Raw genomic sequence first — 20,984 nt, forward strand, 5'->3', positions numbered from 1 at the left:
GGTGCCTCAGTTTTCTTCCCTGACAAGTGGAAATGATGAAAGTGTTGTGAGGTTTCACTGACTCCCTACACATACACCACTTAGAAACTGTCAGACAATTACTATGTGATACTTTGATGTTAGCTGTTACCCAGGAGATGCCTTGACTCCAAGACTTCCCCCTGAGATATCTGAACTTGCCTTTTCTGGGTATTTCCTTTCTTTCTAAATTATTAAGAACGAGTCAGGAGGTAGAGGCTGGTAGGTTTGTGGCCCTGCCTCCTTTCCTTGCTCTGCAAGGCTGGGGGCACCATCAGCATGGCCTTATTTGAAGTGGGAACTTCACCAATTTTGAGTCAATACACGTCAATAGAGTCATCCATAAAAATGATCATCAAGGATCATTTATTAGCTTGACAAATGCATATCGAGTAAACATTTATTGGCTGCTCCTATGTGTACTCAGGGCTGAAATTGCCAAGTTGAATGAACATGTGACTGCTTTCTAGAACCTCATAGACTAGAGGGAAAGACAGGCATGAAAACAGGTGACAAAAATAAAAAGGATTTATTGTAGAAGTGTGTACCAGATGTCAATTCTATCTGGGATGGGGAATGGGTTCATTTTATACAAAAGATGAAGTGATTACACGGAATCTTTAAAAAGAAAAAAAAATGTGTGGAAAGGAATATGAGGAAGAGAGGGGAAGTCATTCAAGGCTGAGAGATGAGCACGCATAAAGGCAGGGCAGCGTAAAGAGTGACCTCAGGTCTCTCAGTGGGGATTAGCTTGGGTGTCTTAAGTTTGTGCATAAACGTCTAAGAGGAGGCTGAAGATGGAAGGAAGCTCAAAAGCGATGGAACATAGCACAGCTCCTTTCCAACAGACCCAAATACAAATATACACATTGTATATGAAGCTTTGATGCCTTAGACTTTGATGAGACCATCTAGACATTTTAACTACCTCTTTGAAAGCTAACTGTCCAGTTCTTCTACTGTTTCCCCACGTCACCTCCAAAGCTCAAACTAAAGAAGAGGTAAAGAATAGGTTATTGGAAACAAGAGGTGGCAGACTGAGATCTCCAGGGTGCTTATATGGTTAGGAGAATAAAGGCTGCAAGGGAGGATTCAGTTAATCCACAAGGATTTATTGCTAGGAGCAGTGTGGCTCATGCCTGTAATCCCAGCATTTTGGGAGGCCAAAGTGGGAGGATCACTGGAGCTCAGGAGTTCAAGACCAGTCTGGATGACATAGTGAGACCTTGTCTCTACTACAAATTTTAAAAATTAGCTGGCATGGTGGTGTGCCCCTGTAGTCCCAGCTACTCAGGAGGCTGAACCCAGGAGGTTGGGGCTGCAGTGAGCTGGGGTCATGCCACTGCACTCCAGCCTGGGTGACAGAGGGAGACCCAATGTCAAATAACAACAGCAACAAGGACTTATCGAGTCCTACATGGAACTCATGTCAGGCACTAGGAGGTTCTTAGATATCAGACAGCTAAAGTGAGCAGGAACACGGTCTGCTGGGTGGGTCTGTCCAGGATGGGGTAGCAGGCAATGCCACATGCTGGTGGGTAGAAAAGTGAGGGGGACTTGGCAAGGGCTATCAAAAGTGTTACAATTTTACTTACTTTTTATTTCTAGAAATTTATTTTAAGCAAATAATCATAGATTAGCACGAAGATTCATCTGCAAAGATGTCGTCTTAGCAGTTTTAGAACAGCAAAAAATGGAAATAACACAATGCCCAACACTGGGGATTCAGTACACAAATCACAATTGATTTATTTTGAATAGCCACATAATAGATAAATAGTAGATAGGAAAGTGTTTCAGAAGTCCTAGTATTATGAGAAAGTATGTATTGCAAATCAGTGCATTCGCAATTGTGTAATGGTAGCCTACATGTACATCAGTCACACACATGCATGCACAGATGCACGCACCGAATAGGGGAAGCTAGATGGATAGAGACTGAAATGATATCAATAGTTTTAACTGAGTATTGGAATTTTCAGTTATTTTGTTATTTAAATTTTGTATTTCTTTCTGATAAATACCAAAATTTCTACATTTCTACTACAAATAATTATTACTTTTATAATCCAGGAAAAATACATATGTGTGTGTGTGTGTATATATATATATATATATCATACATACCATCTTGAACACAGTCTGGTTCAAATCGGAAATCATTCAGAAATGATTTATTTCTGAAATCAAATCAGAAATATTTACCTCTTTTCCATATTCCTTTTCTAGTTCCCTGTCTCCTTGTCCTCTTTCCTTGACTTCACTCTGTGGGATATCCGGCCGCTCCCCTCTTCTCTATTTACAGGGGCCACTGACATGGCCCTGGAGGGCCACCCCTCCTCACTGCAGCCTGCCTGCTCCCTTCCGCCTCTGCATCCAGCCGCAGCCCAGTGCCTGCTTTCCACTTCTCTGACTTCTGCCTCCTCAGCTATTGTAGTAATCCACTTGGGTGTTAGGAGAACCTACAGAAAATAAATGATAGAGTCCTTAACCTCATCATTTACCTTTAAAAAAAAAAAGCAAAAACAGAAAAACAAACCAAAACACTTATTGAGGGCTGATAGCTGCTGGGCAGTTAGGGAAACCAGATTAACAAACCGTAATGATGGTGTGGCTGGGCAGCCATGCCTGAGCTCAGTAAGGGAGAGGCCATACAGAGAGGAGCAGAGAGAGCTGCAGGAAGGGGCGAACCTACCAATGAGCGTGGCAGGTGGGGATAGACAGAGGTGAGTTGAGGGGCACAGCATAAGCAGGCCGTGCCGGGGTGTTTGCCAGCACTGTGGTGTATGGTCTGCTAGAGCAGAAGGGGAAAGACCAGAATGAAGACAGGCTCTACAGACCTCCGAATGGTCGCAGCTGTGAAGAACTGAGGGGGTTATCACCAACGTTCCTTTGATTGCCAGTAACAGAGACCCACTCAAACCTATTCAGGTAAAGGGGATATTAACTGCAGGTGTCATGGAATCCAGAAAGCTTTTGGCAACAAGGCCACCTTCTTCCTAATTCCACCTGGCCCGGGGCCTCCCAGAGCCTCTGCTCCAGGCTCCCATCTCCGCAGACCAGCCCCCTGTGCAGGCTCACCTGCGTTCTCACAGCCCAGTCGCCTTCTCATTCCGTATGACCTCCCAGCTCCCTGGCTCTCCTACTCACTGCCCCAATTCTCAGGTTCTGAGAGAAGAATCCGATTGGTCCAGCTCATCTCATCTTTCTAGGCCAAAGGGGAGTGATTTGCTTAGGGTTTTTCTTCCTTTTTGACCATGAACTTCCAATGGGAAGAGACTGTGACTCTTGTTCACCATTGTATCCCTCATACTTGTCACAGGACTCGGCAAATTGTCAGTTCTCAAAAGATACTTGCTGCACAATGGATAGCCCGTTTCTGGATAGATTGTGTTCATTGAGTCAGCTGCTGGCATAGGTAAGGGCAGGCTGAGAAGGACAAGAGAGGCCATGGGCACAGGCAGTTTCCTCTGCAGGCCCAGTGGGCATGGGCATGGTGATCCCCATCGCTAGTGCCTGCAAGACCACTAGAAACTCATTGAGGTGCTGGTTTAGAAAATGGTTGCCATAAAGCTCAGCTCTACATTTTCAGCTTAATTTTAGCAACTAGCTTTAGCCTAGATTTTTCCAGTACAAGCACTCTAGTCCAGTCCTTGACTGGCCTTCCCTTTCATCTGCAATTTTATGAAATTTTCAGTGGATGATTATTTTAATGGTCCATTGTCTCTGTGTCTTTGCAAACTTCCTTATATCTTCAAAAACGTATAAATCTTAAAAAGAAAACTAAAAAGTTGTAAGTGACTCATGAATTGGGTGAACACAGGTGGTTCAGGGTGGTTCAGGGTCACAAAGGCCTACCTGGATTGAGGGTCCATGAGAGCAATTTCCCCTCCAGGCCCAGCAAGGAGTAGGGAGCCTCTTCCCGCTCTGGGACCTGGAGGAGAGCAAAAGATGTTGGCTTCCTCAGCATGGAGAGGGCATCGGGCCCTCTCCGCAGGTCAGATATGATGAAAACAGAGTAAACACCAGGCCTCTGATCAGACTGGTGATGGGGTGGGAGCAGGCGCTTTCTGGTTTTAATACCTCTGTCTCCTTCTCTGTCTTCTGATTTTTAGAATATTCTGAAACCTTCAGCTTTATTTCCAACCATTCCTGGGTGGATCATTACAGAACTCGCCAGGCTCACGTGAATAATGCATTGGGGTGAATTGTGTGGTTGGATCCAGAGTATTCTGGATTCGACTTTCATCTCTGCAGGTAGCTGCTGTGTCCTGCAACCCATGCTCCTCAACCTTTGAGCACCCCTCTCCTTCCCCTTATGTCTGCCCACATCTGCTCCCCCACCCCCATCTCCAGACTGTTCTGTCTGTCCTACATTGCTCTAGGAGGGCATCATAGGGTCCCACTTAGAGCTTCCCTGACCTTTGGTGACACAAGAATATCGCACTGTCCCTGGAGCCTTTGGAGTGGAGGCCTGGAGAGGTGGGCAGCTCAAAGCCCTCCCATTCTCCCCTCCCCACGTCCCCCTGCCAACAGCACAGCCTGTAGATAGCTATGCTGGGCTCCTCCGTACCCACCTCTGTCCTGTTGTCTTAGCAACGAGACCGAGGAAGTTGGGTTTCTCGGTATCCAAGGTTACCCTGTGTTCAGACAGCTGCCCAAGCTACATGTACATATGGATCTACAGTTGGTTCAGCGAGAGGAGGCTCACACTCTATATGGGTTATACAGGTGTGTGCAGGTGACAAGCCGAATCTGGGTCTGATCTTGAGATACCTTTTCATTTGAATAATCAGAACTCAGGGTTGTAACTAGGAATGTTGGATCTCCTTTGCAATGTTTAACACGATCTCTCCCAAATCAACAGGAAGAACTCCCCTTCTGTAGGAGAAGTGGGCTTTTAAAGGAGGGGACAAGGAAGGGGGAGGGTGGGAAGGGAGGGTGAATCTGATTTATTGTTTGTTTAGGTAAGTGGATTTATGAAAGAGAAGGAGGGGACATCTTAGTACTTTAGAGTTGATAGCTCTGGGTGCTGTTTCCGGGAGTCCCACAGACCTTCTCTTCCAAGACTTCCAGGGTCGAGCTTCTAGGTTAAGGGACACACATGGCCTACTCGATAAAGTCAGATCTGATTAGAGGCAGCAGGCCTTCGTGCTGGGAGTTCCTTGGTGTCTCCGACCTGCTCTATCCTGCAGGCTGTAGCCGTCTGGGGCCAAGGCTCTTCTTCGGCTGTCGCCTCTGAGTCCAGCTCAGCAGCACAGGTTCCTCAGGCCCGTGGGCCTAGTCCAGCACTGCTCACTCCCACCTTGACTCAAACCCTTTATGTATTCTAAGGCAGTTTTACAGATATCTCATATGACCCTGCAAATATCCAACAAGGAGGAAGGTGTTATCTGGCCCATTTTGCAAAGTGAGCAAACAGGGACTTTGGGCAGCTTACTTGCTAGCTGGGAGCGTTTGCTGAGCCTGGGGCCACGTGCTCTGAGGCCTGGGGTCCCCCTCTTCCCATTGCCTAACCCCACGACTTGGGAGTGTGGTCATGCTGAAGGTCATTTGCTATCTCATTGGGAAGAAGAGTTTGCATACCCTTTTTACTTGGTCTTCTCTCAGAGAAATTGGAATAAATTAAAACAATCCCATCGACTCTAGTAGTATAGTTTTCAAAAAAAAGTTCATGGTTACAGTGAAAATATTTTCAAAACTAAAAAATAGGACATATGGTCTGACCAAGAATTCTTTCTAATTTTTTTTTCAGACAGAGTTTTGCTCTTGTTGCCCAGGCTGGAATGTAATGGCGCCATCTCAGCTCACTCCAACCTCTGCCTCCCAGGTTCAAGTGATTCTCCTGCCTCAGCCTCCTGGGTAGCTGGGATTACAGGCGCCCACCACAATGCCTGTCTAAATTTTTTTGTGTTTTTAGTAGAGAAAGGGTTTCACCATATTGGCCAGGCTGGTCTCGAACTCCTGACCTCAGGTGATCCACCAGCCTCAGCCTCCCATAGTGCTGAGATTACAGGCGTGAGCCACTGCAACCCGGCCATTTTTTTAATTTTTGAATTTGATTTTATGAAAAACAAAGTTAGTAAAAGTTGCATCTCATCCAGTTATACATTTAACCAATTGCCATCAGTGGGAAAAATAAAATTACTTGAATCAGGGTTTTCCCAGAAAGTTTGGGACAATTGTGGTTGTGTTAACGACACTAGGAGGTGTTTAGTCGCGCTTCCTATCTTTTTCCTAATTCACATACTCTTGTTCCTTCAGGAAGATTAAAGTGATTTCTAAATAATTTTTATTAATTCTCTTGAGAATATTGATATTGGGCTCAATAGTAATTGATTACTTGACCAACCTTCTAGGAAATTTGGCAGAATTAATACTATTACAAGAGCTGTAGAATTCTGATCATTCATTATACCTTTTAAAAAATCTCAGATTAGAAAATTAGTAGTCAACTGTTCCAATTTGAAAAACTGTGATCTTTGATTTGCAGTCATAATCCATTTCCAAAAGCTTTGAAAAGAAATCACATCCCAATTTTCAGTTTTTTCCTGGTTTCCTTTCAAGGAAGTTCCAGAAGGATTTAATAAACATGCAGGTCACGCAAATGTCTGGAATTTCTAAGAAAGAGACTGTAAATTCTTCACCACCAGAGGTATTCTAAGAAGAAAAGCTGGCAATACCAACATGCCAAGAACTTTATTTTATGAGCATCAGAAATAGTGAAATTGTATTATTAAATTTATTAAGCTACACTCCAGAAACATGGGCAGCACAGTAGTTATATCATTTCTTATTGGTTTAAAAATGAATAAAAACCTAATTACAGTACAATTTTATTATATTTCTGTATTGCTTGTAAAATATAATTATACAGCTATAAAGATATGCTTCTGTTATTCTGTTTCTCTCTTGTTTTTTTGCTGCTCTCAGAACAATCTGTCTTCAAACATAACTCTAAGCAGCTTTAAGTTGCCTATTTTACAGCATCAATAAAATGAACCTTCCTGTTTGTCTTTTGCAAGAAACCACTTTTAAGATTGAATAAATGTTTCACAGATTTGAAGGAAAGGGAAATACATAGTGTCACATGATACCTTTCTAAAAATGAGATTTGTGGCCGGGCGCAGTGGCTCACATCTGTAATCCCAGCACTTGGGGAGGCTGAAGAGGGTGGATCACCTGAGGTCAGGAGTTCAAGACCAGCCTGGCCAACATGGTGAAACCCTGTGTCTACTAAAAATACAAAAATTATCCGGGCCTGGTGGTACACACCTGTAATCCCAGCTACTCGGGAGGCTGAGGCAGGAGAATCGCTTGAACCAAGGAGATGGAAGTTGCAGTAAGCCGAGATCACACCATTGCACTCCAGCCGGGGCAACAGAGTGGGACTCTGTCTCAGAGAGAGAGAGAGAGAGAGAGAGAGAGAGAGAGAGAGAGAGATTGATTTGCAATCTCTCTACAGGTGATTGTTTTAAAAAACAGAATGAAAACTCAGAACCATAATAAATGTTATGGAAGCTAATGCTTCACAGTGAGTCCCCACCTTAGACATGTTTGCTTTTTTTTTTTTTTTTTTAAAGAGGCCCCATCTTTTTATTTATTCATTTATTTATTTTTTAAGATGGGGTTTCACCATGATGGCCAGGCTGGTCTTGAACTCCTGACCTCAGGTGATCCACCCACCTCAGCCTCCCAAAGTGCTAGGATTACAGGCTTGAGCCACCGTGCCCGGCCATGTTTGCTTTTTTTAACCTTGAAAATTGTAAATTACCAGCTGCCAAGTCTAGGACCATTCATGGCCACACGTCCAGGAGTTCAAGTTTCTTCCCACTTTGGACACATGTATGAAATTTATTTCCATAAATATTCAGACGCTCACAAAGTGTACATGGGCACATTTTACAAGTATATTCACATCTTCCCCTGCATCTCGCTGGTGTTACATGTTCCGACTTTGAGCAGGTGGAACGTAATCTTTTTGGGAGTCCAGGTTTGCAGTAATTAAACTGCTTCCTGGGAAAAATGCACACCAGAGCATAACCTGGTACAAAATGTAACTGGGTTGAATTGCATTTCAGAAACAGCTACTGGATTTGCCCAGATTCAACTCTATTACACACAACCAACCACGGTGAAAATGGGTCATAAACACAGCTTGCATTACAGAGGCAACCAGATTTTGGGCACAGCACCAGGATCTTTCTTTTCCTCCCCACTTTATCTTTGGCCAGGCTTCCATTAGCACAACCAGACCTTTGTACTGCTGCCCACCCTGCAAAGTCAGTAGAGCTTCTGATTCTTGTGTTCTTCCTCCATTTGTACAAAAGGGGCTCCCCACTACTCTCTAAATCAAGATCCATGCTTGAACTTGAAGGATGAAAGAGAAAATAGAATTGAGTTACTTTTGGGGGTTAATTGAAATTAATCCTGGATGGAATGAATGGCCTGAATGTCACAGTTCTCCTTCTCACTTCCCTTCCCCAGTGCTCTCCTGCCCCACACCCTACTCAGATTGCTGTTACACCTGGTTTCCTGATGAGCTGTTGTAGCACTAGCTTCTTAACAGCCTCTGCTCAGTGCAGCCATTCTTTCCAGTCTGTACTTCCCAGCTCAGCTGGTCATTTGTTCATCAGTTTAACACATTTATTGATCTTTTACCATGGGCCAGGCATCGTGCTTGGGATGCAAAGATCCACTCATGCAATCAGTCGGTCAATTAATTATCAATATTTTTTGAGCGACTATTATGTGTTCTAGGCCCCAGTTTATAGCAGAGAACAAAACAGCCTTTAGGGTGCTTATCATCCACAGGGAGAGTGGCGGAAACAAATGAACAAATTATGTACCTAAATTGTATACTATTAATATGTTCGTTAAGTGCCGTGGAGAAAATAAAGCAGGGAAGAGAAGTAGGGAGTGTTGGGTGTGGCATGGCAATTTTAAATTGGGCAGTTGGGGGGTCCTCACTGTAATGATGGCATTGAGTAAAGGGCTGAGTGAGGAGAGGGAGTTGACATGGATACATGAGTGTGATGATTAATGTTACATGTTAACTTGACTGGGCTGGGGGAAACCCCGATAGCTGAGGAAGCATGGCTTCTGAATGCATCTGTGAGGGTTTTTCTGAAAGGGATGATCATTCGAATCAGCAGACTAAGTGAAGAAGCTCCGCCTTCATCAGTGTGAGCAGGCACCAACCAAGCCATTGAGGCCCCCAATAGAACCAAAAGGCAGAGGAAGGGCAGCGGAGTGGCCCAAAGGTCAGCGGAGTGGCTGTCAGCTCCCAGAGGCCTCCCTCCAGTCTGAGCCTGTGTCACCCATAGGCAGTTCACAATGTGACAGTGTGCTCCCTTCTTTGAGGCCATCAGGACAAATTCCTCTCTCCAGTGGGCTAAGATGGAGTCATGTATAATATAAAATAATCCCAGGAGTTACTCTCCTGACATAGTCCCAAGTCCCACTCATACCAGGGGAGGGGATGACCCGGGGCATGTGCACAGGAAGCGGGTGAGCAGGGGAGTCGGGGGAGTCAGGGGAGTCAGGGGAATCAGGGGAGATGGGAATCTTGGAGCCATCCTTGATCCTGACCACCCTCCCACTGTCTCCTGTCCCCCTTCTCTCCCATCTGCTCTCCACACCCTTTGGAATTTAGTCTCTAGGTACTTCTTACCTCTAGGAAAATGTAAATTGTATTCTAGAAGGGGAATTTTATTGTCAAAATGGAATTTGAACTGAATCAAAAGAATTCGAACAGAACTGAGCCTCCCTCTTAAGCTAATCTGAAGTCCACCCGATTTGTTTACTAAAACATAGGATTCACTATGTTGTGACCAGTGCTGCTAAATGCTTTAAGTACATGATTTTATTTAATTTCTTAGACATCTGTATGAGAGGAGCATTGATGGTCCCATTTTACAGATGAGGAATCTGAGATTCAGAATGGACTCACTTAGGCTCACAAAGGTAACTACAGAGAAGACAGGTTTGTCCAAAGCCCCTGCTCTTCACTGCTGCCCATCTTGCCTCTGGCTCTCACTTCAACTTGGGGTGGGCAGATGTGGAGTGAACAACAATGCCACCTCTCAGAATGACGTTCCTCCACTGCATTAAATAGGAAACCACTGTCTTCTGAAACTATCCATGTCTGGTGCACCAGCCAGCCCCCTCTGGCTCTCTCTTCACAGTGCATGATGCCTGATATTTTCAAATCAGCTTTCAGTCATCTTCATTAGATCCACAACTTTGAATCAAAGAATAATTTTAAGCCTCAGAAGTCAGAAAGAAAAGACTGTGTGTGGGTTAACCCTGAGGTGGAGCTTCTAGCATTTAGGACTTGTAGAAATTTTGGATAGTAATCAGTGGAGCATGAAATAGCAATGCCTATTGGCTCTAAGCAAAGCATGCACCTTTCCTGGGCCGTCTCCCAGGCCTTTGCATGGTCCAGTGGCAGCCTGGCATAGGTTCTTCAGAATCGAGCTCTTGATCTGCTGCCAAGATTGCGGCCAAGGCTTACAAAGGAGGCAGGAAGTTGCTGGCATAAAGTGGCCACACTGCTTTGTTTTTGAATCTTTGTCAACTTGGGTGGACTGAGAAAACACCCTGAAAGCCTGGTGGACTTACCAGGGAAGTCACTTAGCACCATGGTAAAAGGACGGTTTTTCACCCAAGTCTTGTGTTTAAACACTGCTTTGCCATTTGATAGGTGTTTGACTCAGGAAGTTTTTTTTTACCCTTTCCAAGCCTCTGTTTCCTTACCTGTAAGTTGGAGGTGTGAACACCTACCTCTGGGTGGATTTGAATGAGATATTAAATTCCTCAGTGGATAGTAAAGCACCTGCCCAAAGGAAGCGTGTGACATGGACCTGCTGTCGTGTTGCATTTGCAGCTGGTGCTCTCCTGCTCGACACTGTCTGCCACATTCCAGCAGAGGTACCTCCATCAGCCAGGCAAGAAATGCCACATCTTCTAAGAAGCCTTCTTTTAGGAGAGGCTCCCAACCATGCCTGGGACACCAGAGAAGCTTCTGGGGTGAGAGGATGTTTCAGAGCGACACTGATGAAGGCACAGGAGTTGACAAGAGAAAGTGGGAAGGTGCTCCAGGAAGGGGGAGTGAGAAACGGGGCGTTCCCAGGGCTCTGCAATTTGTTATTGCTGGAACTGAAGCCTCTTATATTTTCCCTGCCCTGATGTCTAGAGGAACGGATGTAGGAGTTTAAACATATAAAGTGTCACCATCTGTATCACTTAGAGAAATAGTGTTTTGAAAGTTTGTATGTAAACGTGAGCGAGACAGGCAAACACACACATACACACACACAGAGTGAAACACAGTTACTTGAAGGCAACACTCTCCAACAGTTCAATGATACCTCCAGTCTTAGGAATCAGAACCTATTTTACAGACTGCGACTGATAGCAAGAAGCCCACTGTTTCTTTGGTGTAGGCACCTCTGAGAACAATACTTCCACTGCATTTTTCCAAGTGGCAAACCTTTTAGTTGAAGATCCAGGCACTGTGGTAAGCACATTATTGCATATGTCAGACGTGTTATTATCTTTATCCATTTTCCCATAACTTATCTGCATGCAGTTTCATTTCCATGTAGACACAGAATGTTTGACGGGAAGACTGATTAGGTAGCAGCCCCTTCTGCGTAACTTAGCAACCGACTGACCAGGGTTTTTGTTTGTTTGTTGCTCTTCTTGTTTTTGTTTGTTTGTTTGGTTGTTTGGTTTGGTAGAGACAGGATCTCATTATGTTGCCCACGCTGGCCTGGGACTCCTGGCCCTAAGTGATCCTTCCATCTTGGCCTCCCAAAGTGCTGGAATTACAGGCATGAGCCATCATGCCCAGCCTTGTTGTTATTTTTGAAGCCTGAATGGAGGCTCTTTGTACCCTTGGACTTGTGACCTGGAAGGGACACAGAGCAAAGAACTGTCCGCATTGGCCAAGGGGGACAGAGTGCTTACAGCTTCGGGGCCTCGCAGCTATTCCTTGCCAGTTCTTTAATTTCATCTGCCTATCGTATTCCTCTTTGTTTGCATCCTGTCTCTTTCAAACTATGTCACATCACGACACCACCCAAAAACAAAAGTATCTTCCCCCAGATCTCTTGAAAAAGAAAGAAAAGAAAGAAATAGGTAGAAAGTCCTCATGTTAACCCAGTGAAAACTAGGGCAATGTCACTGTCTTTGGACCTCTGGATGCTACCTTTCTGTAGGCAAAGACTGCAACAAAGAAATCACACACTAGCTCACTCTGCGGCCAGAACAGGCTGGGTGGAGAGCGCAGGCCATCCCAGCAGGGTCAGGTCTGCAGCCTGCCAGCCCCAACTGCCTGCTTCCCTCTTGCAGTATGCCATTCTGTAGCTTGGGTTTCTCTGCATTTTCATCCTCTTTGCCTTGGAGTCTGCTGTTCACATGCAGCAGTTACTATGGTAATAGAAAAACCCTGTTGTGCTAACAATTTTTTAGAGAGAGTTTAGGCAGAAGCGTGAAACTGGTGTGTTTATCTTTTAATGGGGATAGAAGCCTGTGTTCTGAGTTTCCAAGGGAGTCCAGAGGAGTTCTGGTCTACCCACAACTGTCCAAGCCACCTGGAAATGGGTCATTGCCTGGGCCACTGGGTGGGGATGGACTGCCAGCTCTGGGTGAATCAGAAATGTCTTTGTGGGGAGCAGGGACAAATAGTCCCGGCTCTCACTCCCTTCAGTACTGGGTCAGAATCCAGGTGTGCTTATCACCTCTGAACTGAGAACTCTTCCAAGTGAATAAATGGACACATGGCTTTGTTTGCTGTTCATTCTCTATGTTCTCTTTTCTCCTTTAAGAGTTGTGTTGAAAGTGGGATCTAATTACCCTTTGGAGCTTCTGTACAGCAAAAGAAACTAACAACAGAGTAAACAACCAACCTACAGAATGGAAGAAAATATTCACAAACTATGCATCTAACAAAGGTCTAATATCCACAATCTATAAGGAACATAAACAAATCAGCAAGGAAAAAACAAATAAGTCCCTTAAAAAGTGGGCAAAGGCTGTGGACAAACACTTCTCAAAAGAAGATGTGTAAGTGGCCAACAGACATGAAAAAAAATGCTCGTCATAGATAATCACCAGAGAAATGCAAATCAAAATGGCAATGAGATGCTAGCTCACAGCAGTCAGTATGGCTTTCATTGAAAAGTCAAAAAATAACAGATGCTGGCAGGGCTGTGGAGAAAAGGGAACACATATACTGTTGGTGGAAATGTAAATTAGTTCAGCCACTGTGGAAAGCAGTTTGGAGATTTCTCAAAGAACTAAAAATAGAACTACCATTCGACCCAGCCGTCCCATTACTGGGTATCTACTGAGAGGAAAATAAATCATTCTAACCAAAATGACACCAGCACTCACATGTACATCACAGCATTATTCACAATAACAAAGACATGGGATTCATCCAGGTGCCCACCAACAGTGGACTGAATAAAGAAACTGTGGCACATATACATCATGGAATCCCATGCAGCCATGAAAAAGAATGAAATCACATCCTTTGCAGGAACGTGCGTGCAGCTGGAGGCCATTATCCTAAGCGAACTAACTTAGGAATATCACATATTCTTAATTATAAGTGCAAACTGAAAATTGGGCACTTGTGGACATAAAGACAGCAACAATAGACACTGGGATGACTAGATGGAGAAGGGAGGGAGGGGGGCAAAGGTTGAAAAACCAGCTCTCGGGTACTAAGCTCAGTACCTGGCGATGGAATCATTCATATCCCAAGCCTCAGCATCATGTAATATGCCCATGTAACAAATTCTGCACAGGTACCCCATGAACCTAAAATAAAAGTTAAAAAAAGTTGTGTCGGGTGAGTATGTGGGCTAGACTGTGAGCTTCCTGAGAGCAGGGCTGAAGCTTACTTGTTTTTTTCCCCCTTTTCCCCTGCTCCCCGTCAGGTCCCGATTGTAGGCCCAGTGGATGCTCCATAAATGCTAGTGTTGACTTGACCTGACTAGTTGGTAACCCACAGCAATAGAGAACCAGAGAGACAGATTACATCAGTGTTTTGAAAGAAGTAGGGTACAGGGGAAGCCTCCTCTGGGGAGATCTATCTGGGCAGGAGAGAGCTGTGGGACATCATGAGACTTAAGACATCTCTAGACTGGGGCTGGGAAAGTGACACCTACCTCCTTTCTCAGACAGTCCAGGGCAGCAGGCACATGGAGTGTTCCAGATGACTCTATTGTGGAACACATTTATGTGGCTCATGACATGACCCACTGCTGGCACATTCCACCCATCCTCCATCCTCCCCTGTTTCTTCTACCTTTTAAAGGCTAATTATCTCTCCCTTTGCTCCCATAAGTGATAGGGAGGTAACAGCTGTTCACACTGGCATTGTTCAGAAATCATAGTCTCATAGAGCCTAAGCATTGCCTTGGATCTCAAAGATCATCTGGAACAGTGAGTGATTCACAATCCTTCTTTCCCCCATGCAACGCCCTAAAGGGTCTAGCCATCTTCCTATCAGCAGAAAGAGCCTTCTACCATGGTAGAAGGGGAATTTCAGGGGGTCGTGGTCGTGGCCGTCAGGTTTGGTTTCTGTCATCTAGAGGGCAGAGCCCTTGGGGAAGGGGACATAGGACAGGTACATTGTGATAAAAGTGATTAGGAATAGCCTGGAGCACACGATGGGAAGTCCTGCCCTCTCAGCATCCCATAGTTCTGATACCTACTTCTTTATTCTCCTTTTTAAGTTGAAGATTACCGATAAAGTTAACTTAATTTTTCAGATGTGGAAAGCCAGAGAGACCCAAAGAAGAGAGGCAGCTAGAAACACAGAGTAAGAGACAATGCTGTGTGTCAAACCCAGGTCCCACGACTCCCAGTCCAGACCAGCAGAGCATAGAACTCTCTGAAAAGGACTAACACACTTTCTTTAGGAGAGCAAAGGATATTGATCTACTCATTTGTTAGTTTAAAATGAAGGAAGAAGGAGGGGGCCAGGGAGTTCTTGAAAAGCAGCTGAAGAAGTCAAGGTCACCTGGACATCAGCTAGAGGCATGGAAGGACAGGGGCTGGTGCTTGGAGGCAGGAGGAAGTCCTGCCCTACCTGAGAGTGCAGGCTGCTTTCCAGGCTGGACTGCAATGGCAGAGGGGGCCGGGGCCAGGGGCTGTGGGTGGAGAGGCACTGGAGCTGGGGCATGCGGGATCTCAAGCCCACCATGTGTATCCCACTCCGTACTCAGCGAGGCTGTGTCAGTCACGCACCAGCTCTGTCATGCACCAGCTAAGTGACTTTGGCAAGCTGCCTAATCTCTTTATGCTTCAATTTCTTCATTTGTAAAAATGAAGATGGTAATGAAAGTACTTATCTGGCAGGTTACTATAAGGATTAAACAAGTTAATATGTGTAAAGTGTTTAGAAGAGTGTCAAGTAGAAAGTAATCAATTATATTAACCATTATAATTGTGTTTATTACCTTGGGTGGCTTATGGGTCCCCAGAAAGCCAAAGAAAGAATCTCAGGGTTGTTATATAATGTGAGCAGCTACTAGAGAGAAGATTTAACAAGGTAAATCGGGGTTTAAACCAGAACCACTGGAACCTGTCATGGGTGAATCAACGAAGGACCCAAGTGGTAAGGCCCTTGATGTGCCTGCTAAGCTGGCGTCAAACACTTTCCATTCATTTCCTCCAAGTTCCCCAGCTTTTGGTGCCTTCCTCCCACCTCCCAGGGATCTGCTCACATCACACTCCCTGGCAGTGAGTATAACCCTCCTATTCCATGGGGACAGCTCCTCCAGGCACGGAGACTTGTATTTGCAACTTTACTGGGAGTTGCCATCAAACCTTCCCTGTCTTCAGGGCCCTGTGCCCTGCTAGGTGACACATAGCTGCTTTGATAAACAAACTCTGAACATTCATGGGATACTGTTTTCTATCATAGTAGCACTCATAACCATCTCAGAGGATGGTCATAATTTTTAAAATCAGTATTCCAGGGAAATATGTGGTTCACTCATTAAGGAAAAGGAATTCCTGGTCACAGAACATTATTCTAACACTTCCCAGGAATGATGTCTACCACTCTCACAGTTCCTTCTACCACCATTGATAAATCCAAAATGCTGCTGTTCATGACTATCTATAAGTCCAAAAGATACTTCCAATTCTATCGTCCCAAACCGACTGCATCGTCTTATCTTCACGATGTCCTAGGTGATGGCAACCCCTTCCCCCAATTACTTAAGCCTGAAATAGAGAATTAATTAATGAATAGAGATGGGGTCTTGCTGTGTTGCCCATGCTGGTCTCAAACTCCTGGGCTCAAGGAACCCTCCCACCTCCACCTCCCAAAATGCTGGAATTATAGACGTGAGCCATCACATCTGGCCCTTCTTGATTCCTCCCTTTCCCTTCACCCCTTGCCACCATTTAGTCAAACAAGTCTATGGAATTTAGAGTAACCAATTATCCCAGTTTTCCTGAAACTGAGGAATTTCCCAGAATGTGGGACTTTCAGTGCGTAAGTGATGAGTTAGTCACCGCAGATGAACTTCACCTCCATTTCTTGACTCCACCCCCTCCATCTGCAGGCTGCCTTGCTAGTTCGGGTTCCTCTTGGCACTTACCCAGACCACCGCAATGGCCTCCTAATATATCTTGATGCCCTCAGCCTTGCCCCCTCAAATTTGCCCTCCAAATAGCTAGCAGAACCATCTTTGGAGAAGGCACTCTAAGCCACTTCTTTTCATGGCTCTCTGACTCCCTTGGGTTCTCAGTGGCTCCCCACGGCCTACAGGACAGAGCTAAGATCTCTGCCTGGCACACAGTGGCCCTGTGATCTGACCCCTTGCTACCACTCTGGACTTTTAACAACCTACTGGTACCTCTCCACACCAGTAAAACAAGCTGGCCTCTAGCATCTTCCATGCTCTTATTCCAAAGTACACAGGCCCTTGACTTTGTATCTTTACAACTGTTATTTGTCTTAATTTGGACTCTCATGGAAGCGGAGCTGTGACAAGGATTTGGATGCAAACAGTTCATTTGTGGGTGATACTAGAGGCAGGTATAAGAGAGTGGGAAGCATGAGACAGGGAGGAGGAACAGCCAATCTGTGTGTGCACGGTCACTGCTGGAGGCCTGGGTGAGGGATTCCACCAAGCCCTCAGAAGCAGACACAATGCCTCCAAATAATTGGAGGCTGGAGTGGTTATCTGCCAGTTCCTAACCCCTTTCGCTGAGCGATGCCTCTGGATGTAACCTCCCACAACTTGCAGGCCTGGCTTGTAGGAGGCCCTAAAGGCAGAAATCAGAAGGACGCACAGTGTATCTTGAGGTGGGTGCTGCACTGCAGGGTCTTAGCCTCCATAGCCAAGGCTGAAGTCTGGAGCAGACCAAGGAGAGTTACCTCTGCCTGCAATGACCTTCCTCATTTTTCTAGCCTGACTTTCAGGCAGGATCCAAGTTTGCTCCCATCCAACTTAAAGTCACCCTGCATTATCATCTCCCAGAATTCCTGCCAGAAAGACTTACTACCAAAGCAGCAGCTGTCCCCTTAGTACCTGGGACCATTATAGAGCTAGGTCCTGGCTTTCCCTCTGTGGCCACAAATCCCCAGACTCACGTTGATCCAATCCAGGGCCTCAAAGCTAAGGCTTTATTTTAATTGTCACTTAAGTAGTATTTACTACGTTGCTGGGTATTATTTTAAGCACCTTACAAATTTCAACTCATTTAATTCTTAGAAGAAAAAACCTGTAGGCTACATATGTTTATTTTCTTCCTATTTTACTATTGAGGAAGTTAAACACCAAGAGTTTTAGTAACTTGCCAAAGGTCACACAGCTGTTAGTGTCAGAGCTAGGACACAAACACAAGCAAGTGACTCAGAATCCCAGCTCTTCCCCACATGGCTGCTCAGTTGGAGAGGGCTTCCTGGATACAGAACAAGAAGGAGCAGGCGTCTTAGAGGGGTGTATTGACTTGCTAGGGCTGTTGTAAAAAAGTACTGCAAACTGATGACTTAAACAGCAGACATTTTATTTCCTTACAGTTCTGAGGGCTGGCAATCCAACACCCAGGCAGCAGGGGTGGTTTCTTCTGAGGGCACTGAGAGAGAATCTGCTCCAGGCCTCTCTGCCAACTTCTGGTAGCCTCTGGCACCCTTGGCTTGTAGATGGGGTTCTCTGTGTCTTCACATCATTTTCCCTGTGTACATGGCTGCCACTGTGTCCAAATTTCCCTCTTTTTTAGGACACCAGTCATATTAGATTTGGGTCCATGCCTTGTCATCTACAAAAATCCTATTTCCGAATAAGATTACATTCACAGGTACTGGGGGTTAGTACTTCAAAATCTTTTGGGGAGGCTAATTCAAATCATAACAAGGGGACTTCTCTGGGCTTCCACACCCCCTGCTCTTAGTAGCAGGCGGGGAGCTTGAGCCTCGTGCTCCAGGACACACCAATGCATGAATGGGACACTCAGGACATCTCATTGTTTGATCAGGCTTGTAGCCTTCCAGTTACATACATTAGTCCATTCTCATGCTGCTATAAGGACATACCCAAGACTGGGTAATTTATAAAGGACTCACAGTTCCACATGGCTGGGGAAGCCTCACAATCATGGCAGAAGGCAAAGGAGGAGCAAAGGCATGTCTTACATGGCGGCAAGCAAGAGAGTGTGTGCAGGAGAATTGACCTTTATAAAACCATCAGATTTCATGAGATTTATTCACTATCACAAGAGCAGCGTGAGAAACTGCCCCTCCCATGACTCTATTACATCCCACCCAAGACATGTGGGGATGATGAGTCCCTCCCAAGACATATAGGGATGAGGGGAGCTACAATTCATGACGAGATTTAGGTGAGGACCCAGAGAAACCATATCAGTACATCTCACAACACCTAGAATCCAGACCCTAAGGATGATACACAACATTTCTCTATTTTCCCCACCAATTCACCCTTAAGGCTATGTAGAATCAGCCCTGCTGAACATCCCTGAGTTTCTTTTTTCTCTGTGGTCTCTCCTTCCTTCTCCCTTGACCTCCCCTAAGCTTCATCTGCCATAGGAGCTGGATTACTCCTCTCAAAGTGACACAAATCAAGGTCATGGACATAACGTTCTAGGACAAAGTCTGGGAGAAGGGTGATCCTTAAGCAATTCTGTAGCAGACAGTGTTATGCAGCATCTATGTCTCTCGGAACTTGAGGGGGTGCTCTGGCCAACTTCCTATGCCAGTCTCTGCCTCTGAGCCTAGATACTGATAATTTCTGCTCTCACTCCCAGCCCAATCTCTGAAATCTCTGCCTTTCCACAAGTAGATCAAGAGTACTAGGAAATTCACAGCCTTAGAGACAGTCCTCAGGGTTGGCGTACAAACACCCCAGCTCACCCCTGCTTGGATGGGATAATTCAAGTTGAGTATTTTACACCATTTCTCAGTTTCCCACAGGTTTATGCAGGTTTACTGGCTGCCTGGCTTTCCCTGTGCCACTTCCCCACTTGTACTCCCTGCAATTTTTGAATAAATTATTCACACTTGAATCTTTACCTCTGAATCTACTTTTGGGAAAACTGAAACTTCAACAGCAGGAGAAGCTCCAGTCCTTTCAGATTTCTCAGAGTGGAGCTTCTAGCTCAGGATTGCTCCCAAAGAACTGCCTGTGATCACAGAAATGTCCTAGATCTATGCTGTCCATAGCCGTTAGCCACAGGGACTTCCACGCCCTTGAATTGTGGCTAGTGTGACTGACAAGCTGAATTCTGAGTTTTACTAACTTTAGTGCTTTTCTATTTAAATAGCCACATGTTGTTTGTGATTGCTGTATCAGAGAGCACATGTCTGAAAGACAACTACACCTTCCTTCTTGTCCACGCTTTGTAGCAGAATTAAAAAGTGATTTTGGCCAGGCACAGTGGCTCACACCTGTAATCCCAGCACTTTGGGAGGCTGAGGTGGGCAGATCACCTCAGGTCTGGAGTTCTAGATCAGCCTGGCCAACATGGTGAAATGCCATCTCTACTAAAAATACACACACACACACACACACACACACACAAAAGTGATTTGATATGTAAATACCATTGGTTGAGGGTTATAAGGAGAAAAGTTGGGGGAGGGTGGGGAGGGAACGCTGGCTTTTGACAATTTCAGTTTCACTTGTTTCTTTTGAAGAAAGTTGTGTTGTTGGAGGATCAGGATTTCACTTAAGGCAGATGCTACCCATAAAACAGTCCCACTGGCAGCACTAACAATGACAGGCTTACCTGCACTATATGCAAGGCTTGTGCCACTTAGGTCTTGTAATTACTTCAAATAAAATCACTCAGTGTTCTCTTGGTAAAACCCTACAAAATCCAAGCTCACTGAGTGCTCTTGTTTCTCTTTTAGCCATATGTTCTCAGAGACAATGTTTTCCATGACCTTGAGTTGATTAGGTTTCCAAGAAAGGTTGAGAGTAGAGTCCTTTGGAGAATGTTAAACACATTTTCCTAGAAGGAAATGCTCCATAAGAACCATTTGTAGTATAGAGAAAGAAATCAAAATCTTTTCTGTGTAGAGTGAAGTCAGGCTGTCCACATGTACTTAGGACTCTTGAAATTATGAAGAGTTCCTCATTGAGAACAGTCAGTCATGTCTTCCTTGCTGCTAGGACACAAAGAATGCAGTGTGGTTTTTGTTTGTTTGTTTGTTTGTTTTTTGAGACAGAGTTTCCCTCTTGTTGCCCAGGCTGGAGTGCAATGGTGCAATCTCGGTTGACCACAACCTCCACCTCCTGGGTTCAAGCGATTCTCCTGCGTCAGCTTCCCAAGTAGCTGGGATTATAGGCATGCGTCACCATGCCCAGCTAATTTTGTATTTTTAGTAGAGATGGGGTTTCTCCATGTTGGTCAGGCTGGTCTTGAACTCCCAACTTCAAGTGATCCACCCGCCTCAGCCTCCCAAAGTG

This window comes from Aotus nancymaae, unplaced genomic scaffold (assembly GCF_030222135.1).
Source record: "Aotus nancymaae isolate 86718 unplaced genomic scaffold, 86718_ANA_hifiasm-v0.15.2.pri h1tg000036l, whole genome shotgun sequence".
In the NCBI taxonomy this organism is placed as follows: Eukaryota; Metazoa; Chordata; class Mammalia; order Primates; family Aotidae; genus Aotus; species Aotus nancymaae.